General features: G+C 39.7%; 1 protein-coding gene across 1 annotated transcript in view; it reads left to right on the top strand.

The window, feature by feature from the left end:
- Positions 1–23,297, top strand: part of LOC115428136 (voltage-dependent T-type calcium channel subunit alpha-1I-like) — a 432,180-nt gene that overhangs the window by 358,053 nt on the left and 50,830 nt on the right. The gene's annotated exons all lie outside the window — the stretch shown is intronic.

Below are 23,297 nucleotides of genomic sequence, written 5' to 3'. Positions count from 1 at the left end.
AAATAAAGGAGAGGTGGGGGGAGGGGCAAATGAGGAAACAGAGAGACGGGAAAATAGAGTCAAATAATGAGAAAGTGGAGCATTAGAGTCGGCAGCGGGAATACCGAAAGAGACGCCGCAAAAACGGAACGGTAGAATAAGTCAATGAAAGAGTGACGGAGTGAATGAGCTGTTCATTCAGTGCATCAGACTGAAAACAGATGTGGGAGGGACTAAAGCTACATGTTAACCCTTTAAAACCATTTGTATCATATGTGCTACACCAGGTTCTGAGACCTCTGTCTAATCAATAAGATCAGTACTTTCCTTATAAAGCTGCTGTATATGACCTGACACATGTTGTCTGCCCCCTGGTGGATTATCATCCCACTGCAGCCAGTGTTAGGGCTGTTTTTGTCCTTTTCAATATGGCCGCTATTGTTAAAACATCCACACATTTTCAACAACTTACATTAAGAAGAATATTTATATTGTTTTGTTTTGTTTTTTTGAAATGAGTACTTCACATACTCAAACAATGCATAGTTACTTTATAATTGACTATTTATAGTACAGTTAAATTGTGTTACAAATGTGTGTATCAAAGTTGCTACTGCAGGTATGTAATTCTGCGTTTCCACTCTGTGGAACTGGCTGGACTCCACTCAGGTACCAGGTCCTATTCCTGGACACCGTTTCCATGACAGCAGGGGTGTCTAACCCTGGTCCTGGAGGGCCGGTATCCTGCATGTTTCAGGTGTGTCCTTCTTCCAACACACCTGAGTCAAATGATAATCCTAAAATCACGCCCTGCCGAAGCCTGATAATGACCGTCAGGTGTGTTGGAAGGGGGAAACATCTAAAACCTGCAGGATACCGGCCCTCCAGGACCAGGACTGGACACCCCTGCATTACAGGATACTACTGACTTTAGAGTACTGGTCGTCATGGCGATGTGGCACGTAACGTCTGTGACGTCTGCTCAGAGAGTTGCTGATAAACTTGCTCGTTGCCTGTTGTTCCGTCAAGCTGACGCTGTATTTTTTCATCTTCCACCAAAGGACAGAAATGGTTTGAACCTCCTGGACTGACCACGGTGTGGTTTTACGGGCTATGGTCATGGATTAGCCTACCGCTATATTTACTGTCAACTTCTGAATGTGTTATTTTAAAATGGCAGGTTGCACATTGATGACGCAGAGACAACTTTCTGACCAATCAGCGGTCTGCACTGTTTACACGTCACATTTTAGTAGCTCTCCCAGGTTCCAGGTTCTTTTATGTGGTGGAAATGGTGTTTTATAAAAAAAAAAACGCCCAATGTATTAAATGTGATACAAAAATATATCATAAATCAAATGATCTGGCAAAATGTTTTTGCTTGGATTTTGTTCAAAGGTCTAAGAAAAATCTCAATTCTAAGAAATTAGAATTTTGTGTTTAGTTTTTGATGGGTCTGGTTTTACAGGGTTACTTTATTTGGGCAGGTGACTGAAAATTCAACTGAAGGTGGTTCATTAGAAATGAGCCATAAACACTAACGCTGATAGTACTGGAGGACAACAGCCGGGCGCAGGTTCAGAGTTCAACCATTAAAAGGAAATAAGTAAGTTTTCTTCATAGAGCACCTTTCACATACAGGGGTCACAAAGTGCTTCACAGTGCAACATACACTTAAAGCATTTAAAAAGACAGCATAAGTAATGGACTGGATTTTATAGAGTGCTTTTGTAGACACCCAAAGTGCTTTACATTATTGATCCATTCTTCATTCACTCTCACATTCTCCCTCTGGTGGCGGTAAACTACACCTGTATCCATAGCTGCGGTTGGGGGGGGCAGACTGACAGAAGTGTCCCTGCCAATTCGTGCCTACGGCCCCTCCCACCACCAAACATTCATACGCATTCATACACCAGTGTGAGTGCCACTGGAGGACAGGAGGGGGAAGTGTCTTACCCAAGGACACAACGGACTGACTAGGATGGAGCGGGATTCGAACCGCCAACCCTTTGGTTATTGGACGACCTGCCCCAAAGTACAGTTTAGTTTTAAAAGTAATTAGAATACAATTCAAATCTGATAAATACATGAAGTTCAGTCTGTTTGTAGCAGTCCTGAGTCAGTTGGATTTAAAATGCCTGCAAGAACAATGGTGTCTGGGGGGGGGGCAACAGGGAGAACACCTGTATAGTGGTCCAATGATGGTTTTTCCATCACATACAGTACATTAACCCTTTAACCCCTGACACATCTGTGGGGAGGCTTAGGGTTGTGTCATCTGTCTTCCTTCCAACGCTGTCAGAGTTATTTTACTTCCTCTAACGACAACAATCAGTTGTCCTCTGTAGGCACAACACCAGCAAATCTAACGAAAAAAAATTAGAAAAATATATCTATAGCTTCAGGCTTCATTTTTATCAGCGTATTCTGTCCTGAAAATGGATGAGACCACACTACACACGAAGCAGACTGAAACACACTGGTCCAGTTGTAATCTAACAGTGGGCACCTTTTGTTTCAGCTCCAGTTCGGGTCCAGGTTTTCTTTATAGTCTGTCGACCCAAGTCCTGATTTGTTTTAAATGAACCTGATTTTGTACTTCGGTTCAGACCAAAGGAAATTAACTTTTCATCCATCTTGACAAATGACAGTGAATCAGCGAATGGGAGTGAAGGGAAGAGCGGAGAGAGGCTGGCTGTGGAATGGTTGAAGACGCAGTAAAGTGTGCGTGGGCGGCCGGCGGTGCCAGCCCATTGTGTCTGTCAGACTACGGCTGATATTTTTAACAAGAAGCCGAGTGAAATAAAAAGAAGAAGAGGAAGTGTGTCACGTGTTTAAGTCAGAGAATGGCTTTTTTTAGAATGAAAGCCCAGCAGAGGGCCTGTTTAATGTGATCTTTAGTGACTGTAGGATTAACCCTTAAAGAGCCAAACATCCACCATCAACCAAAGCCATCGACTGATCTAAGCTGTTTAATACCTGCTGATCCACTAATGGAAATAATTGGTGTAAATACAGTTCTTCATCTTTTCATGGTCATCAGATATGACCCATTTGGACGTTCAGAGTCTCCGTAGTTACCGTGGAAACACTGTCATCTTCTACAACATTGATTCTCCAGTCAAACCCATGGAGTTGAATCAGTGACAGTGGATGGACACACTGGGGTTATGTTCAGTGAATGAGATCTTTTGCCAAAGAAGTGACTTTTTCTTCAGTTTTTCTTAATTCTGATAAAATACCCTTTGAAATTCCTCTGAGGGTCTGTGAACACCTACAAGATCAGTCCATTTTGGCTCAAAAACGGGTTGGATTGGACCCTTTGGTGGGCCAAAACCAGCCCACCAAAGAATCCACTGAAGCCATTAACAATCAAAGGTGTCAAAATCCTTTTCTTTTTCAGACCAATTAGATCTCCAGTGGGTCAAACCAGTAAATTACTATCATTATAACATTTAAATAATGACAACCCCAAATGTCTCTCTGTGTTTTAGTGTAAAAAAGTAAAATTCCATTAAAATAATTTGATAGATTTTACTGAAAAGTCACTATCTTCAGTTTCCAGTGTTTTGATATAATAACATTTGACTCACTGTATCACTCACTGAAAATGCAAAAAACCTGAACCCCTGTGTTTGTTTTCCCCATTTATGGCTTTATATATTAACTCTGACCACACTCACGACACTGTAATGCATTTTAATGATGAATGCCACCTGCTATCAAATGGAAATTACAAGTCATTAATCAGTGTCTCCACATATCAACAGCAGGGTTGGACCTGTGTCCATGTTTTTACACCAGTTTGATAAGAAGCTGAAATCTGGATTGAACCATTATGCCAAATAGCACCCACTCAGACACTACTAAGAGGAAGAAATGAAAGTGCCAGAGCCCGTCAGTGGGACTGTAGTCCTCTTGGTGGGGGTAACGCACCTCTAACCTAGCTTGACAATCAATTAAAAAAAAGAAGTAGAGTGAAGTGTTCGTACAGCTCCAAGAGGTGTGGATCTGCAGTCGAACGCAGCTCTGTCATAGGTTTGGCCTGAACTTTTGAGATCTCATATCTGCTTTTGTTGTGTTCAAGTGTTGTTGGTGTAGTTTTATATTCATTTGGGACCAAAACTAGCTTTAAAAAAAAACACTTAAACTTCCTGTTGTCAATCTTTTTATTCAGAAGTTGGTCACAGAAACATCTATTATTACAATTTGTCCACATTTTTTAGAAATAAACACAGAGTTAACCAACCAAAAGTACAACAGAGGAAAGCAAACAGAACAAACACACAATTTAACAACCCCCCCACCCCCCATCCCAGGACTTATGACATATCAAACCAAGGGAGGCCACATCATTTCTAATTATATTCAGGTTAAGTTATCAATATATTGTTGAAGGCGATGCCAAATCTGAATAAACTGGTGTAGTTTATTAAACAATGAGAACTGGATTCTCTCCAGGTGAGAGTTCAACTATTTCTTCCAGTCATAATTTAACTGAAGGAACTTCTGATTTTTTTCCAGAACAACAAAACAAGCTTTTTACTGTGATAAGTTCAACTTCCTAGTGGACAGATGCAGTGTGTACTGTGTTCAACTTCACCTACTGAGATCTTCACGTCGCCGCCTTCGTTCATCGCTCACAAACTTAATATTATGTTCATCACATTGTCATGTTGTTTATCGTTAATGCGAAACAAATTGGATTTAGCTCTTTTGATCTGCACAGATTGCTGATGTAGGACGCTATTAAATTGGACACAACTCATCATACAGAGAAATGTTGTTTCCTCCACATAGTACACTGCCTAGAAAAAACAAAAGCCACATGCATTATATTTCATATTTCTTTATCTTTGAGCCACACCGTGTCACAGTAAATACAATTTTTATTTCTGTCCAAAGTTGCATTATTTTTACATCTTGTATTGATAATGGACAGTCAGATCACTGCGTACAGTCTTATCCATCACATCCCTTTTTAACAGTCTGATCCTGATGACTCTGGGTATTGTCATGTCGAAATATGAAGTTGTCAGCCCCAGATAATAACACTGCCCCCACAGGCTTGTACTGTAGACACTAGGCATGATGGGTAAGAATTTCATCATTTCATTCACCTCTGTTATCCCTCTGGAACAGGATCAGTCTGGACTCATTAGACCACATGACTGTTTTCCACTGAAACATAGTCCAGTCGTTATTCTTTCTACAAACTAATGGTTGTTTAAGGCTGTATTCACACCTGCTTCATTTGGTTAGTTTAAAACGGACTAGAGTTTGTTTCCCCACAAAGTCCGGACTTTGTTTTAGGTGTGAATACAAACATCCAAACTCTGATTCGAACCAAACAAGTAGACCCAGACCACCAAACTTTAGGTGTGAATTTAACCATCCTTGAAGAAACCATGCACCTTTTTGTGCTTGATGAGCCACCGTAGCGGCTGGAAGTAGCCGATCCTCATGGGTAGTCAGAGTGAATAGCAGCAGCCGTGAGCCGCGGACAGACGTGGACCAATGAGGACACTGAATGTCTTATTGACATTTGGTCACATGTCCATTTTACCAAACTGGCTCCGAATGAGCTGTTGTTGACAGTTCACATTATTTTCGTAAATTTGTGTCTGTAAAAATAGAATACATATTCTGAAAACGTTAACTGCACGTAGGACCTCCATGTTAGTTTTCATCAACACCGGCCGTCTCTGATCGACCCCGCCCCCGACTTTTCTGTCCAATGCCAGTGCAGTTTGTGCTTCTGTTTACACAGTATGGTTCACTAGCCAAAAGTACAATGAGAATGTGATCCGACCCAAACGAAAAAATTAAAGTCCACATTCAATCCAAATCAAATAAGCGGACCGAAGGACTTCCCAGGTCTGAATACAGCCTATGGCAGTGGGCAGTGCTTGGCATTTTACTCATTGTGTTCTGTTTTATGTGCAGGGGGTTGGGGGGGGGGGGTTACGTTCATGTTTATTTAGGTTAATGTGTCTGTTTTACAGTGTTTATTGGCCTTTTTATGTTAATTTTAATTTTTGTTAATGTGGTGCCTTTGGTCAAACCTGTAGGCCCAACTACAGCCCGAGCAATATGGGATTTTTGGGGCCGATACCGATAGTGGGGACTAAAAAAAGACGATATCCAATATATTGTCTGATATTTGATATTGGTCGATAACTAATATATTGGCCTATACATATGAAATAAGAACACTGATCTATACAGGATATAATAGTCTTATATTAGATAATTGTGAACAGGTGGATTAACAGTTGCATAAATCTGTGTTTATCTGACACAGATAATTGACCCAACTTTAAACCTGTGTTTAACAGTCTGATATCAGACTAGTCTGAGCTGTAGAACCACAGGTTAACTTTAAACCTGTGTTTAACAGTCTGATATCAGACTAGTCTGACTGTGGAACCACAGGTTAACTTTAAACCTGTGTTTAACAGTCTGATATCAGACTAGTCTGAGCTGTAGAACCACAGGTTAGCTTTAAACCTGTGTTTAATAGTCTGATATCAGACTAGTCTGAGCTGTAGAACCACAGGTTAACTTTAAACCTGTGTTTAACAGTCTGGTATCAGACTAGTCTGAGCTGTAGAACCACAGGTTAACTTTAAACCTGTGTTTAACAGTCTGGTATCAGACTAGTCTGAGCTGTAGAACCATAGGTTAACTTTAAACCTGTGTTTAACAGTCTGATATCAGACTAGTCTGAGCTGTGGAACCACAGGTTAACTTTAAACCTGTGTTTAACAGTCTGATATCAGACTAGTCTGAGCTGTAGAACCACAGGTTAACTTTAAACCTGTGTTTAACAGTCTGATATCAGACTAGTCTGAGCTGTAGAACCACAGGTTAACTTTAAACCTGTGTTTAACGGTCTGATATCAGACTAGTCTGAGCTGTAGAACCACAGGTTAACTTTAAACCTGTGTTTAACAGTCTGGTATCAGACTAGTCTGAGCTGTGGAACCACAGGTTAACTTTAAAACTGTGAAAAACAGTCTGATATCAGACTAGTCTGAGCTGTGGAACCACAGGTTAACTTTAAACCTGTGAAAAACAGTCTGATATCAGACTAGTCTGAGCTGTAGAACCACAGGTTAACTTTAAACCTGTGTTTAACAGTCTGGTATCAGACTAGTCTAAGCTGTGGAACCACAGGTTAACTTTAAACCTGTGTTTAACAGTCTGGTATCAGACTAGTCTGAGCTGTAGAACCACAGGTTAACTTTAAACCTGTGTTTAACAGTCTGGTATCAGACTAGTCTGAGCTGTGGAACCACAGGTTAACTTTAAACCTGTGTTTAACAGTCTGGTATCAGACTAGTCTGAGCTGTGGAACCACAGGTTGTAGATGTGGTAGTTTTTCTGCTGGGCAGAGCAGACTTTTGACAAAGATGTGAGTCTATATTTTATAAGTAGTGACATAAAAATATTTGGTAAATCCTTCTGTTAAATGTCAGCCACACCTCCCTTTAATGAGTCCAACTACAAAACAAACAACGCAATCACAAAAATAATTAGAGTAAAAATGTCTGCCTCACAGCACTACAACTGCACATGTGGACTAAGGACTAAACTGAGCATGTGCAGAGGGAATTAGGTCAGTCCTAAGTTGTTCCTGATTGGAGCAACTGCAAGAGTTACAACTGACCTGTGTTCCAACTGTCCCCGGTCTCCCCTACACTAGTAACACCCAGGCCTGCCTTGCAGAATGAAACTGTGAGGGAGACAGGAAGTGCACAGACATGGGGGGGGTGTGGGGGGGTGAATAGTTCATAAGGCTCGGGGGGGGGGGGGGGTCTGACAGGCGGGGGTCAGAGCTGGGGGGTGGAATTAGTGGACCATCCTTGTTGGAATGGGGGGGTAGCGGTCCGTGATTTTTGGGTGGGGGGGGGGCAGGGGGATTAGCGGTCCATCCTTGTTGGAATGGGGGGGGGTTTCGTGATTGTGTGTGTGGGGGGGTGATAGCGTGATTGTCCGAGCAGAAGTGAAAGTGAAACTGAAAGGCTTCACTGTTCCTCTAACTCTCCGTCCAGCGCACACACACACACACACACACACACACACACACACAGGAGCAGCGAGCAACAGAATCTCTGCAGCAAAAAAGTTCATAAATGGGTTAAATATTAGCTGATGAACTGGGGATAAGCTCTAATCGGTCTGATTAATCGGCCAGCCGCTCAGTCGGTCAGGCTCTAGACCCAACAATGCCGTACCCGTTTGTCGTTATCAAACTGTTGTTTTTCCGTATCAATAAAACCTTTGTTCTTTCAAAAAACCGTGACTGTCACTGTCTCAGTATCCTTCTGTCAAAGCGCAGCTGTGCTAATACTGCCCATAGTCTGTTGTAACCACCTCAGGGAACACATCAAGAGGTTTCTGAAAATCCTGTCACGAGCCCCACTTTGGAAAGCCCTGGTTGAAGAAATGAGAAGCTGCTCCATGCATCAGTTTGAGTTAATGAAGTTGTTGCCACTGAAATATTTTAATCACTGCAAGAATTATCCGATAGAAGGAGTTATGTATTTGCTTTATCCAGGTGGGAACCTTTTGTTTTTTTGGGCCACATTGTGTATAAATCAGACCAGGTTGCGGTCCTACCAGAACCAGAACCAACACTAGTAAACCGCTCATTCTAAGCTCAGAAAACTGTCATTTCTACAGTCTGATCCCTCTAAATCCCCTTAAGCGTACATGCTGAACATTTTAAGGTTACAAAGGACGCTACTGCTGCTGCCTAAAACAAAACCATTGACTGGTTTATGTTACAAAACTTTGAAAGTTTAAAGGCGTAAGTAAGTTCCTCTGTTGGGTCAGAATAATTATGAGGCCGTGGACCGCTTCATCTCCATTCACTTCACTTCTCAAGGACAGATAAGAGAAACAAGTTGACAGCATAAACAGAACATTTTCCCCAAACTATGAACACAGATCAGCTCTGAGCAGTCTTGTGTATTTCCCTATAGATGCATTGTACTAATGAAAAACAGTGGAAATGGAGAGGGCAAACAAGCCAAAAGGAACCGATGCTCATTAAAACAACTCATTTCAATGGACGTATTTCTGCAGATACGTATGTAGGCTGTTTGCAGGCATCTGTTTGCAGACACACCAACTCATTAGATTTCCGGGGCGTTCTGGGTTTACTTGGACTCCCTGTGGAGACAGATGGGCATCTTACAAATGAATGTACGCTTATATGAGGAAGTCCAAAGTTCTAGGAAACTGTCAAAATGTGATTTCCATCTTTGTCTCCCCAGGTGTGTGATAATGAGGGGGTCCCAGTCTGACCTTTAACTCTTTACCTACCAGACAGTCCTGTTTGGGGAATAAGTGGAATTACCAGAAAAACATGCAACAAACCCAGGTCCACAACGTTCCTGAGTTTGCTGTTGAATCATTCATGCTGTTGGAAATATGAAACTTGGTAATGTCACCAGTAGAGAATGAAGATTTACAAAAAGAGTAATGAGGTTATCGTGAGTGATAGTAAGTGACAAAATGAACTAGAAAAGCCCTCGGAGAGCTCCGCCAAGGCACATCTGCCCCCCCCCCCCCCCCCCCCATCACCACCTAAATGGAATCATTTGTTCCTTGTGCCAGTATCAACATTTCCTGAAAATTTCATGAAAATCCATCCGTCGCTTTTTGAGTTATCTTCCTAACAAATAAACTAACAAACAAACAAACAGACAGACAAACCATGATGAATACATAACCTCCTTGGTGGATAATAAAACACTACACAGTAAAAAAACAGTGTCAATTTAACTCTTAGGGAGTTGAATTTAATTCTGTTTCAGATAACATTTGGTCTCACTCAAAATTTGAGTAAAATTTACTCTGGCCAGTGTCAAATGTTCAGAGTTAATTCTACTCAATTCAGTGTCAAGATTATCAATGAAATGTGTAAAAATATTTAACACTGTGGTGTTTTCACACTGTTGACAGTAGTAGGACCACTTTGTCTATGTGAGCACAGTTGCATTGTCCAAAGTTGAACCTGCGTTTTTCTTCTTACTGTTTCGTTGCTTGTTTTATACTCTCCTGTTTATTGTACGCTGTCCTTGAGTGCCAAGAAAGTTTTTTGTTTCTGAAAAGAAAATCCACTTACCAAAAGATACACTGATCATTCCATGTACCAATTTTGCTTTGCCCAAAAAATCATCTCTTGCCAGTGCAAAAAGACCTGGGGCCTCATGTATAAAGCGTGCGTACGCACAAAAACCTAGCATACACCCTTTTCCACGCTCACGTTCAGGTGTATAAAGAGTGAAGTGACCGTGGAAATGTGCGCTCCTTCACGCCAACTCCACAGCTGGCGTACGCACGTTTCTAGTGCTTTGGAACCATTGGCGACACTTAGAGGTGACACTGGGAAACTGTTAATAATGTGAAAAAGGTCATTCCTCCGATTGATGGGCACATCGGAGATACACAGAAGAACAATGAACACACCGGCACGTCATCCTACTGTCAGAGCAGCACATCCACCAACAGAACCAGAACCAGAACCAATTAGACCCTGTATCCATCAATGCCAATCCTGGCCGGATGGACATTCAGCAACAGCAAAGAGACAAGGACCTAAAATTCATTGGTTGATAAATATAGTCTTCATGTCTGTGAGAACATTTATTAGTCGGTCCAGTCGCTCATTGACTCCGCCCATTGTCCTCTTGATGTCCTCTGGTGACTCGGGTCAGGACAGACCCATGCCGGTCGGATGGGCATCAGCAGTGGGCTGTGGCGGACCGGAGGACCGGCTAACACTGGGGAGTCAACAGGAGCCTCTGTGACAGGAGGATGGTCCTGGGTCTGAGCGTCTGCTGTCTGATTGTTGGAAAATAATAAATTGAGTGATTAAACATGAGTCAAAGTCTTTGATTTCCTCTTTGATATCCTGACATGATCACACATGAACCTTTATCCTGTTTGTCTGTGATCAGACTGTGTATGACCCGTAGAATGAACTAATGTGTGACTTACACAAATACTAAATCTATATTTATCTTGGGGGTGATCCGCATCAGCCCTGTAAGAAAAGTGTCACAATATCGGCGACTCTTTCCTCAAACGGTCTCAGTTCGTCTCTTTTCTCCTTCCGCCTGTTTCGTCCTCCGCTTCGCGTCCACCTTGACGTCATCGTCTGATCCTGCAGACAGGGGAATCCCAGAGGGAACCCCACCTGCACACCCCGTTTATATTGATTAGCATATTTAAATGTGGGCGTGGAGAGGGAGGAGTCAAGTACTCCAACATATGTGGTCAATTCCACGCTGATTGGGATGTATAAAGGAAATGTACTTGGATTCGGGCGTACGCACAGTTTCATACATCTGGATTTTTTTGTGCGTTCGGACTTTTCTGGATTTGAGCGTACGGCAGGTTTCAGTATGAAATCCACGCAAGTCTTTGTACATGAGGCCCCTGAAACTTAAAGATGTGGTTTTGCTGGACACTTTGAAGAGGATGTTGTACGACTTAGAGACGGAGACATGTGGCTGCAGATGTTTAGTCTGACGCACTTTGTCTTCATGTCGTTGGCACTTAAAGCAAAGGTGACTTCGCAAGGTTTGACTTGATTTTGTGTTTTTGATGTATTGAAAATTTGTTTTTGTTTTTATGTATGAATGTTTGTGTCTGTAACTATTTAATGTACTGCTGCCTGTTTTGGACAGGACACAGGTGGAAAAGAGATTTTTAATCTCAATGAGGTTTTCCTGGTTAAATAAAGGTAATAATAATACAAACTTTTCATCAAAAAACAAGAGTTTTGGCAAAATTGTCATTTTGCCTTTAGGCCACAGGTGTCAAACATGTGGCCCAGGGGCCAAAACCAGCCCGCCAAAGGGTCCAATCTGGCCCCTGGGATAAATTTGTGAAATGCAAAAGTTACACTGAAATTACACTGAAGACATGAAAAATAATAAAATAATTTTAGGTCAGTTCAATCTAAAGTGGGTCAGACCAGTAAAATGCTATCAGAATAATCTATAAATGATGAAAACTGCAAATTTTTCTCTTTGTTTCAGTTTTTAAAAAGTTAAAATCGCACAAAATGTTTACATTGACAGACTAGCGTTTTACAAAAAATGTGAATAACCTGAACTGTCTGAACAGTACTCTAATTTTACTAATATTCTGCCTGTTACTAAATGTTTTGTGCATTTGTAGATCCACTGTGATCTGTACATTATAATGCACATGTATAAATTATAAACTAAGGCATAATATTGTTAAAATTGTGCTTATTTTTTTAAAGAATTTTCAGGTTCGTATTTGTTCATGTTGTGTTCAAGTACTGTTCATAAATGTAAACATTTTCGTCACGGAATTTGACTTTTTTTCACTCAAAAACATAGAGCAAACTTTGGAGTTGTCATTATTTGAGTTGTTGTCCTGTTATTTATATTATTTTCCTGGTCCGGCCCACTTTCTAAAATATTAGGCTGTATGTGGAACTGAACTGAAATGAGTTGGACTGCCCCGCATTAGCCCCATTTGAATGCACAAGTTATATTCACTCAGTTTGAGCATCGATGGAAAAGTGACAACTGTAAAACATACAATGAATATTCTAAGTTTTTTAGTTGTTCATACGTAGATACAGTAAAATATCCTTTGAATGATCTTTTCTGGGGGAATTTTAGAGAATGTACTATTATATGATTTATGGGTCCCAGCTCAGGGTTATGGGGGTGGGGGGGCATTTCTGGATCTGAGAAAGCCGATGATAGTGCAGTGAATCAAGCAGGGTCAGGGGTACCATTTACCACCAGCAAGGCCCCCAGCCGAGCCAATCAATCAGACTGCCTCACCCCTCACTGTGCATCTGCCAGCACTAGAAACAATGTGCATTTGTGTGTATTTGTGTGTGTCGTGCATCAGTTGGAGCTGCCAAGGCCTGGCTATCGACTGCACCTGCCCTCTTAACCTCACACCCTTTAAAACAGAATTTGACAATAGGAGAGAACGGAGGAAAGAGCAGGGAGTGGAGGGAGGAATAGTTTAAACTTTAAAACGCTTGAAGCTGAAACGGAAAAACAGCAACTTGTCCAGTTTAAAAATGGACGGCACACAAAGAAAAGGAGACGGAGTAGATTAAAAAAGAAAATATGACCACAGACTGAAGTGAAACCAATGAGCGAAAACCAAAGCAGCGTTATTTACGATGATTAGTTTTGGGGGATGCTGTAAAATGAGATTAGAACATTAGCCCTGAGAGCTGACACCGTGATTCGACAAAAACTTCAATGGATTATGAAATCTAAGCTGGATGTGATAACATTAACACATTATTCTGAAATGGTTCCATTGATGCAGTTTTTGGCAGAAACTCTGAAACTTCTGAGTAAGGCTGAGTATCAGCAAGAACCTACCGATACGATACAAACTACAGCACTAGGATCACCATACGATATATCATGATACTGTTAAAAAGGCAATTTTTTGTTTGTTTCTTGTGTTTTTTTAATGATTATTTCCTGAAAGAATTGAATTCCATCATAAATCTGCACAAATCCTAAACACATTTGTATTTGATCCCAACAGGATCTAATGTTCTGTCACCAAATGTTCCAACTGTGTTCAAACTGAACTTCTGTTTTCCAGACATTCCAGTTTCAGATCCTGTTCAAATGTTCAGATTCTTTTAGTTCACAACGAACATCAGAACAGGATTGGAGTTCAATCCAAACAAAGGAACCAACATCTGCCTCTCAGACAGAAAAAAGTGCTTTTGGATGATTCAGATAACCATTATTTAATATAAGACAGTGTTAAATAATAATAAATGAAATATAAACAATAAAGAAAACCAAAAAAACAAAAATGAACCTCTACCATACCTGCATTTGAATAAATACCTAAAATTATCCATACAGTACTTCTTAATATTGATACAGTATTGTGAAGTGAAATATCACGATCTATTGCAGAACTGATCTTTTCTAACAGTCCTACTTCTGAGAGACTGTTCTTTTCTAATATGTTCTTTTCATTCCTGTCACTGACCGTTTTCCAGATCACCTCATTAGTTTTAGAATGTTCCTTCAGCTGTTTCTTTTTGGCACCACTTCCTTTTCCAGTCTTTTCTTACCCCTGTCATCTACTTCCATCACATTCAAAAATACCTCATTCTGTTCTTAAATTTGTGTTTTCTCTCAGTTTAAACATTTGAGGTGTTTTCTATCCAATCCAACTTTATTTGTAAAGGACTTTAAAACAACTGCAGTGGACCAAAATGCTGTACAGAAGACTAATTAACCCCCCCCCCCAAAAAAAAAAGAAATAGAAGAATAAAATACATAATTGATTAAAAGACAGAACTGCAAAAAAACAAAACAGTGCTGTACAGAAGAATGAATAAAACCCAAATAAAAGAATAAAATACAAGAATAGATTAGAAAACATAAAATGCCATACAATTAAAAACAACCAAAAAAATAAGAACAATAAACCACTACCAAATAGGAACGATAGAATAAAAATAATACCTTCAAATCTCTCACATGGTTTCAAAAGCCAAGGACAAAAGATGGGTTTGAAGAAGGGGTTTAAAAACAGACCAGGGCCTGGCCTGGACCCTGCCTGGCCCCCATGAGGTCACTGGCAAATTAAAAGTCAACGCAAATATATATCATTGTAATAGATGCAGCCGATACAACAGCACTGCTTTTATTTTGAAGGATCTGCTACATTAATGTCTTTTTTCCGTACTTTTTTCCAGCTAATGCACTGGTTGGTTTGTTGGTCAGTTTCAGCCCATGACGGTGTCAGCTAACAAAAAAAAAAAAAGAGACTGATTCAGAAGCAGAGTTTTTAACAAGACATCACCTTCTAAGTGTTTTTTAGTGAAGTCAGAAGTTAAAAAAAAAAAAAAGAGAGATGCACATAAAGGAAGCTGGACATATTTATTGTTTTGCATATAAAGTTAATGTGGTGCTGGTTTTGCACTTTTTCAAAATAGTTTTTGTGAATATTCATCAAATAGTTGTACTGTGTGCTCCATATTTTCATTGTATTGTTTAATTTACTGTTTTATAGCAAGATATATATGTGTGTGTATGTATGTATATATATATATATATATATATATATATATATATATATATATACACACACACACACACACACACAGGGTGGGGAAGCAAAATGTACAATATTTTGAGGCAGGGATTGAAAGACAGTGTATGACCAACTAGTTTATTGAAAGTCATGAGAATTTATTTGCCACAAGAAAATGTCCATAATAGAAAATGTTTTTATTCTATGTGTCCTCCTTCTTTCTCAATAACTGCCTTCACACGCTTCCTGAAACTTGCACAAGTGTTCCTCAAATATCGGGGTGACAACTTCTCCCATTCTTCTTTAATAGTATCTTCCAGACTTTCTGGTAATAGTTTTGCTCATAGTCATTCTCTTCTTTCCATTATAAACAGTCTTTATGGACACTCCAACTATTTTGGAAATCTCCTTTGGTGTGACGAGTGCATTCAGCAAATCACACACTGTTTGACGTTTGCTTTCCTGATTACTCATATGGGCAAAAGTTTCTGCAAAGGTATGGATAATAGTGTTAGGTATGATTATGACATCAGTATATGTTTGGGTTCAAAACAACTGACGTAGTGTCTGCTGAGAAAAAACAACTAAATGTTCAGTGTACATTTTGCTTCCCCACCCTGTGTGTGTGTGTGTGTATATATATATATATATATATATATATATATATATATATATATATATATATATATATATATATATATATATATATATATACAGGGTTCTTCAAAAAGAATGAATCGATTTCATGACACAATATTTTAATAAGGAAAAGCAATAGAAAAGTCCAGCCCAGTCACTGGTATTCTACTCACAGTCAGCAGCTGTTTGGTGTGGTCCAAGTGTTCAGTGTGTCCTCCACCTGCAGCACAGACAGCATCAGTGCCATCACAGGGTTCCTCCCAGACTCGTATCAGCTGGTCACCATCCACTGAGCTGATCGCTGTTGTTATTTGATGTTTAAGGTCATCAAGGTTACTGGGTAGCGGTGGAACATAAATGCGATCTTTTCCTGTTTGGACATGTTTTTAAATTTTAAAATACAGAATACACACAGGTATTCATACACATAAAAAAAAAAAAAAATCAAACAAAACCCACTTAACCCTCCCAAACCCTTTGCTGTCACCAGACTTATATGCATATACAGTATGACACTGTAGATAGAAATACAATTACATACCAGAGTGTTACATACAAACAAACATCGTAACTTGTTAAGGGCCTTGTACATGCCTCGTAGAATTGTCAAAAAAGATTAAGAAAGATTTCCACACTTTATGAAACTTCTGTTCAGATCAAGGTTCTAATAGTTTTGGATTGTTCATTATAGTTTAGTTTTATTTAGTTTTGACCTTTTTTTTCCTCTAATTCAGTTTTAATTAGTTTTTAGAGCAGATTTGATAGTTAGCTTACCGGCCAACAGGCAGTAAGCTATTGTCGTCATGCGGCATCCGGCGGTGGCATCTGTCGTCGTCTGTCGTCGTTGTCTGTTGTTGTCGTCTGTTGTTGTCGTCTGTCATCATCTGTCGTCTGTCGTCGTCTGTCATCATCTGTCGTCATTGTCTGTCGTTGTCTGTCATCATCTGTCATCTGTCGTCGTCTGTCATCGTATGTCGTCGTCATCTGTCGTCGTCGTCTGACGTCGTCATCTGTCATCGTCTGTCACCGTATGTCATCATCGTCTGTCAGCTGTCATCGTATGTCGTTGTCTGTCGTCCTCGTCTGTCATCATCTGTCGTCGTCTGTTGTCGTCTGTCATCGTATGTTGTCGTCTGTCGTCGTCTGTCGTCGTCTCTCATTGTCGTCGTCGTTTGTCATCGTCTCTCATCGTCTGTCGTCGTCATCTGTCATCATCTGTCGTCGTCTGTCGTTGTCGTCTCTCATTGTCGTCACCTATCATCGTCTCTCATCGTCTGTCATCGTCATCTGTCGTCGTCTGTCGTTGTCTGTCGTTGTCATCTCTCATTGTCGTCACCTGTCATCGTCTGTCATCGTCTGTCATCGTCTGTCATCGTCTGTTGTCTGTTACAAAACTTTGAATCGTCTTCTTCTCTGAAACTACAATTCCGATTGACTTCAAACTTGGTATACAGCTTCTCTTATGATGATGTCAACAAAAGTTAGTGAAATTATTTGGATCTGGATCTGATTCTGGATTTGGTGCAACTTTGAAAAATGTCCCCATTATCAGAGATAGGAAGTGGATGGATGCAGTAACTCAGTAAATCTAAATGATCTCCAGTGTAAATGTCTCCAGTCCAGCCCTAATGGGGAGATGACCCAAACATAATGTCCACATGCTGATCAGGATCTCCTTCTGGATCTGGAACTGACGCAAAATTTAACATGGGCTCTTATGGGGAAGGTCAAGGTCAAGGTTACTTTATTTATACCCGTAGGTAGATTTGTTTTGCAGTCTAGGTGATTGCCTTGGCATTACAACAACACTTACATTGAACATGCAAGACAGGCACTTGATCACACTTACAGACAGGACAAAAAGACAAGACAAAACAAGAAACAAAACAAAAAGTGCTCAGTGTTCCACCATTCATCAGTATAGCAGCATGGATGAGCAAATAAAATAGGTGAGATCAAATAAACAAAAACAAGATGCAATAAAACACAATAAAAACCAGAAAAGATAAAACAGATAAAACAATAAAAACAATCAGGGATAAAAACCTGAGTAAGAACATACAAATAAATAAAAAATTAAAAAATTGGAAGTCACATAATAATAAATAGAGCAAAAAAAAAGAAATAAAGAACTAAATAAGTTAGTAAAGTGCAATGTCACTATTTCTTATTAAGCTCAGTGACGGCGACAGGAACAGCTGTTTTTATAAACGCTGTGTCCTGCACCTGGGACTAAGAACCTCCGTCCAGAGGAAAGGAGTTGAAATTCACCTGGTAAAGGATGGAGTCACTGTTCAGAACTGATGCATCCATCCTCTGCACCTGTTTAGTGGACAGGGAGGCGGGACAAGACTGGGACTGACCAGTCAGGCGACTGGACCATCTCACTATTTGATTCAGTGAGTTTCTCTCTGCAAGTGAGGTCTGACCGAACCACACCACCAGACAAAAAGATAAAACAGATGCAATAAAAGAACGATAAAACAAAGTTAAAATGGTTGGGTCCATGTGGAAGTGTGCCAGTTTCCTAAAGCAGTGGAGGCACTGATGGTCCTGTTTACACACAGATCTACAGTTTTCAGTAAAACTCAGTTTTTCATCAATTATCGTCCCAGGGTATTTGTATGATTGCACTTGCTCTATAGTCTGACCTTTAATTAAAGTGACTCCGTGCCTGCTCTGTTTTTTCCTAAAATCAATGATCATATCTTTTGTTTTTGATATGTTCACATGAAGGAAGGACTCCTCACACCACTGGAAAACACTTCAAATAAATTAAGTGAAAACATTTCAATCGTCTTCTCTGAAACTACACTTCTGATTGACTTCAAACTTGGTCTACAGCTTCTGTATGATGATGTCACCACAAGGGATTGAAATTATTTGGATCTGGATCTGATTCTGGATTTGGTGCCACTTTGAAAAATGTCCCCATTCTAACAGATAGGAAGTGGGCTGATCCGATAAATCAGTATCAATGATATCAAGTGTGAATTTGAATTTTTGTACAGATCTGATTGAATATGAGCAAAACATGGACTATTTCTGTAATAGAATAAATACACAGAACTGGGGGAGAATAAATGGATCTGGATACATTTAACACAGCTTTGAATTTGGCCGCTAAGATACAAGGCCATTGGTCCGATTTTTCTTTATTAGTTGTTGTTTATTCTGAATGCTTTGTTTTAGTTTAGTTTAGTTTAGTTTTAGTTTCAGTTTTTTCATATATTTTATCTTCCATCCTATTCAAAGAAATTAGTGCGGTTCCCCTGGACACTTTATTTGGGGGTGGGGTTAGGGCGGCTCTGACTGAGCACACACACAAACACATGGACAGTACCGTGGATACGTTCCCTAGAGCAGGTTATCGTTTTTTTCTTTAAATTCTAGTTTTTATTTATTTCAGTTAACAAAAATGTTTTCTCAATTTCAGTTTTGGTCCTTTCGTTCATTTTCATTAACAATAATAACCTTGGTGCTGATCCACGTAATGTATATCGGATGTTTTCGAGTTTCAGATTGGAGATCACGTCTCTGACCCAGTGTCCAACGGAAGGTGGGGCAGGTTCCTTCCACCGAGTGCGAATAAGGTGGCGTGCCAAAAGAGGACTGAAGGCCACCACCTGCAGGTCACTGTGGCTTTCCAGGAAACAATGCCGAACAAAGGGTCAGGGGTCAGGGGTGATCCTAACTCCTAGTACAGCAGTGAGCACGTCCAAAATACTCCTCCAGTAATGTTCAAGACTGATGCAAAGATGAACGCGATCTTTTACGTGTCCCCACAAGAAAAAAATCGGACCAATGGTCCTGTATCTTAGCAGCCAGATTCAAAGCTTTGGGAAATGTATCCAGATCCATTTATTCTGCCCCAGTTCTGTGTATTTATTCTATTACAGAAATAGTCCATGTTTTGCTCATATTCAATCAGATCTGTAAAAAAATTCAAATTCACACTTGATATCATTGAAACTGATTTATTAGATCAATCCACTTCCTATCTGTTATAATGGGAACATTTTTCAAAGTGGCACCAAATCCAGAATCAGATCTGGATCCAAATAATTTCACTCACTTTTGTTGACATCATCATACAGAAGCTGTAGACCAAGTTTGAAGTCTATCAGAATTGTAGTTTCGGAGAAGAAGACGATTGAAAGTTTTGTAACGGACGACAGACGATGACGACGGACGCCACATGACGACAGCAGCTTACGGCCTGTCGGCCGGTAAACTAGAAATCACACATGGTGAGGTGTGGGGGTCTGCAGGTCTCTGGCCCCTTTCAGCCCAGTCCATCCCTGGGGGACTTTCTCATTTATAAAAGCTCAAACTTAGAAAACTCCTCTTTCAAATGGTCACTGACTCTGATTCTGACGATGCTTGAGAACTGAAGCGGTGCGTCATGAAATGCGTTCATTCTTTTTGAATAAGCCTGTGTGTCCTGAGCACAGCTGCAGGTGTACTGGTCCGGCCCTGAACGACTGTCAACATGTGCGTGTCTGTGTGTTTCCTTTTGTCTAAGTACATGTTTATGTGAATGTAGAATTTAAAATAATTAAAACAAAAAAAAACAAAAAAACAGCCGTCAAAATTTCTCGTGTGGCCCCATAAGAAAATGAATTGCCCACCCCTGCTCTATAACATATGGATTTATGAGATTTGTAAATCATCATATACTGTTTTTATTTGCATTTGCACAGTATGCAAACTTTTCTGGATTTGGGGTTATATATCACACTTAGTAAAACTATATTTGGTGAAACTTCTTAAAGCAGTTGAGTGAATTGATCAGGTCGATGAGTCTCTGTGTGTTTATAAGACTGATTAAAGTTTCTCCATGCTGCAAAGTTTAATTGGTGTCCAGAAACTATTCACAAAAGCACTTCAGCTGATATTCAGTATGTTATCTGGTATTAGCAGAGCTGCTGAGAATAGACTCCAGTGAGGATTTAGTAAATATTGGTAACACTGACCAAAAAGTGCCGGAAATGTGCTGAGTTTTGACATGTTGTTCATGTATTTGCCAAACTGTTCACACCTTGGAGACATTTTCTTTTCCAAGTTCCTTAATGCAAACTGCTGACTTCAAATCTCCAGACAGGAAAGTCTTCTGGTGCACAAAGTAAGGATTCATCTGCGTCCTTCTTTAATTATATCACTAAAAAGTTATGCTAAAAGAATCAGTGAATGAATCTGACATCTGTTCAGCTCAACCTGACAGCAGAGGGTGGAAAAAAGACCAGACTGAGCTAAATTAAGTAACCTGTTGGAATCATTACACGTGTTCGACAAATGAGGTGAGGAGGACAGGGAGAAAAAAGGGAAATGGATGATGAATAGAAGACATGAAGACTGGTCGTGTTAAACATGAGCAGAAAGAGTCAGAATCAGAGGAAAAGATGCGTCTTAGAAGTGACTCAGAGGTTTACTCTCCAAATGTTCCAGTAATTATCCAATTTACATGCTGCGTTTTTACTGTGTTGATTCATGGCAGGCTAATATTATATATATATATATATATATATATATATATATATATATATATATATATATATATATATATATATATAAACTAATATTAACTGCAGCTAGAAGTTTGTACACCTGCCTGTGGAAATTATTGTGTACATATTGCATGTTTTAACCCTTAAAGACCCAAACAGCCACTGGCACCAAAACCAATTAGTGATCTAAACTGTTTAATACCTGTTGATCCACTAATTCTATCAATACATGTCAATAACTGGTGTCAAGTACAGTTCTTTGTCTTTTCATGGTCATCAGATATGACCCGTTTGGACGTTCAGACGCTCTGTAGTTACCATGGAAACACCGTCATCTTCTACAACATTGATTCTCCAGTCAAACCCATGGAGTTGGATCAGTGACAGTGGATGGACACACTGGGGTTATGTTCAGTTAATGAGATTGGACTGAAAAAGACACTTTTTTCTTCAGTTTTCTCTGTTTCTGATAGAATAACCTGAATAAAATAATCTACAAAATGATACATAATGTGAAAAAATAAGCAAAAAATGTACTAAGATAAACTAAAACAAGAACAAAATAAGCAACAAAATGAACAAAAAGAGGCAAAGTAATTAATGAAGTGAAGAAAAATGTATGAGAAATCAACAAAATAAGTAATATTAATAAAATAAGCCACAAACTGAACAAAATTGATGAAAAAAAGAATAAAATAGGCAACAAAATGTCATGTTCTCCAACACCGGTTCACCAGTCCAACCCATGCAGTTGGATCAGTGCCAGTGGACGGACACATCATTACAGTGACCAAACTATTAATTCTAACACACTTGGACTTGGATCTAGCTCAATAGTGTGAGGATGTTCTGTACAGACTGACGTTAGGATGTGTGTGTGTGTTTGTCTTACATAATGTGACATAGCTGATCTATACGCATGAATTCTGGTGCAATAATGTGGAAAGTATTGCATATAATGTAAATAATATGTATGTCTCAGGAATGTCTGGCTGTTGTGTCGAAGTTTATAGTTGTATGTAGGGCTGTGGATCAGCAAGAATCTGGCGATATGATACAAATTCCAATACTAGGATCATGATACACTATATCACAATATATCATGATACTGTTAAAAAGGCCATTTTTTGCTTGTTTCCTTTTTTTAAATTATTTCCTGGAAGAATTGAATTACACTAGAAATTTGTACACCCACTAAACACATTTGTATTTGATCCCAACAGGATCTAATGTTCTATCACCAAATGTTCAAACTGTGTTCAAACTGAAATTCTGTTTTCCCGACATTCCAGTTTCAGATCCTGTTCAAATGTTCACATTCTATTAGTTCACAACTAACATCAGAACAGGATTTGAGTTCAATCCAAACAAAGGAACCAACATTATTGAATAAAAGTGTTAAATAATGAAAATATGATATAAACAAAAAATGCAAATAAAAATGAACCTCCACCATATCTGCATTTCAATAAATACCTAAAAATATCCATACAGTACTTTTTAATATCCGTACAGTATTGTGAAATGAAATATTGCGATATATTACAGAATCGATATTTTCTTACAGCCCTAGTTGTTTGTGCTTTACTGTTTTGTTTAGTTTTTTTGTTTGTGGCGGCCATGGCTCAGATGGTAGAACAGGTCGTCCAGTAACCGAAGGGTTGGCGGTTCGAATCCCGCTCTGTCCATGTGCTGTTGTGTCCTTGTCCCCCCCCCCCCTCCCCTCGCCTGCAGTGCCGTTACTCACACTGGTGTATGAATGTATGTGAATGTTCGGTGGTGGTGGGAGGGGCCGTAGGCGCAGACTGTCAGCCCCGCCTCCATCAGTCTGCCCCCCCCTCCCCAGGACAGCTGTGGATACAGATGTAGTTTACCTCCACCAGAGGGAGAATGTCAGAGTGAATGAAGAATGGATCCACTGTACGCACTTTGAGTTTGTGTTCATGGAAAAGCGCTATAGAAATCTAATGCATTATTGTTATTGTTTTTTTGTGGAACATCTTCTGTGGGACGACGGATGGAAACGAGCCTTTGTCTAAAATCTGGAGTGTTTAGTACATTGATATGAAAACATGT

Source organism: Sphaeramia orbicularis, chromosome 1, assembly GCF_902148855.1.
Source record: "Sphaeramia orbicularis chromosome 1, fSphaOr1.1, whole genome shotgun sequence".
Taxonomy (NCBI): Eukaryota; Metazoa; Chordata; class Actinopteri; order Kurtiformes; family Apogonidae; genus Sphaeramia; species Sphaeramia orbicularis.
The sequence above is the reverse complement of the archived record's forward strand: the minus strand, read 5'-3'. Positions and strand labels throughout refer to the sequence as shown.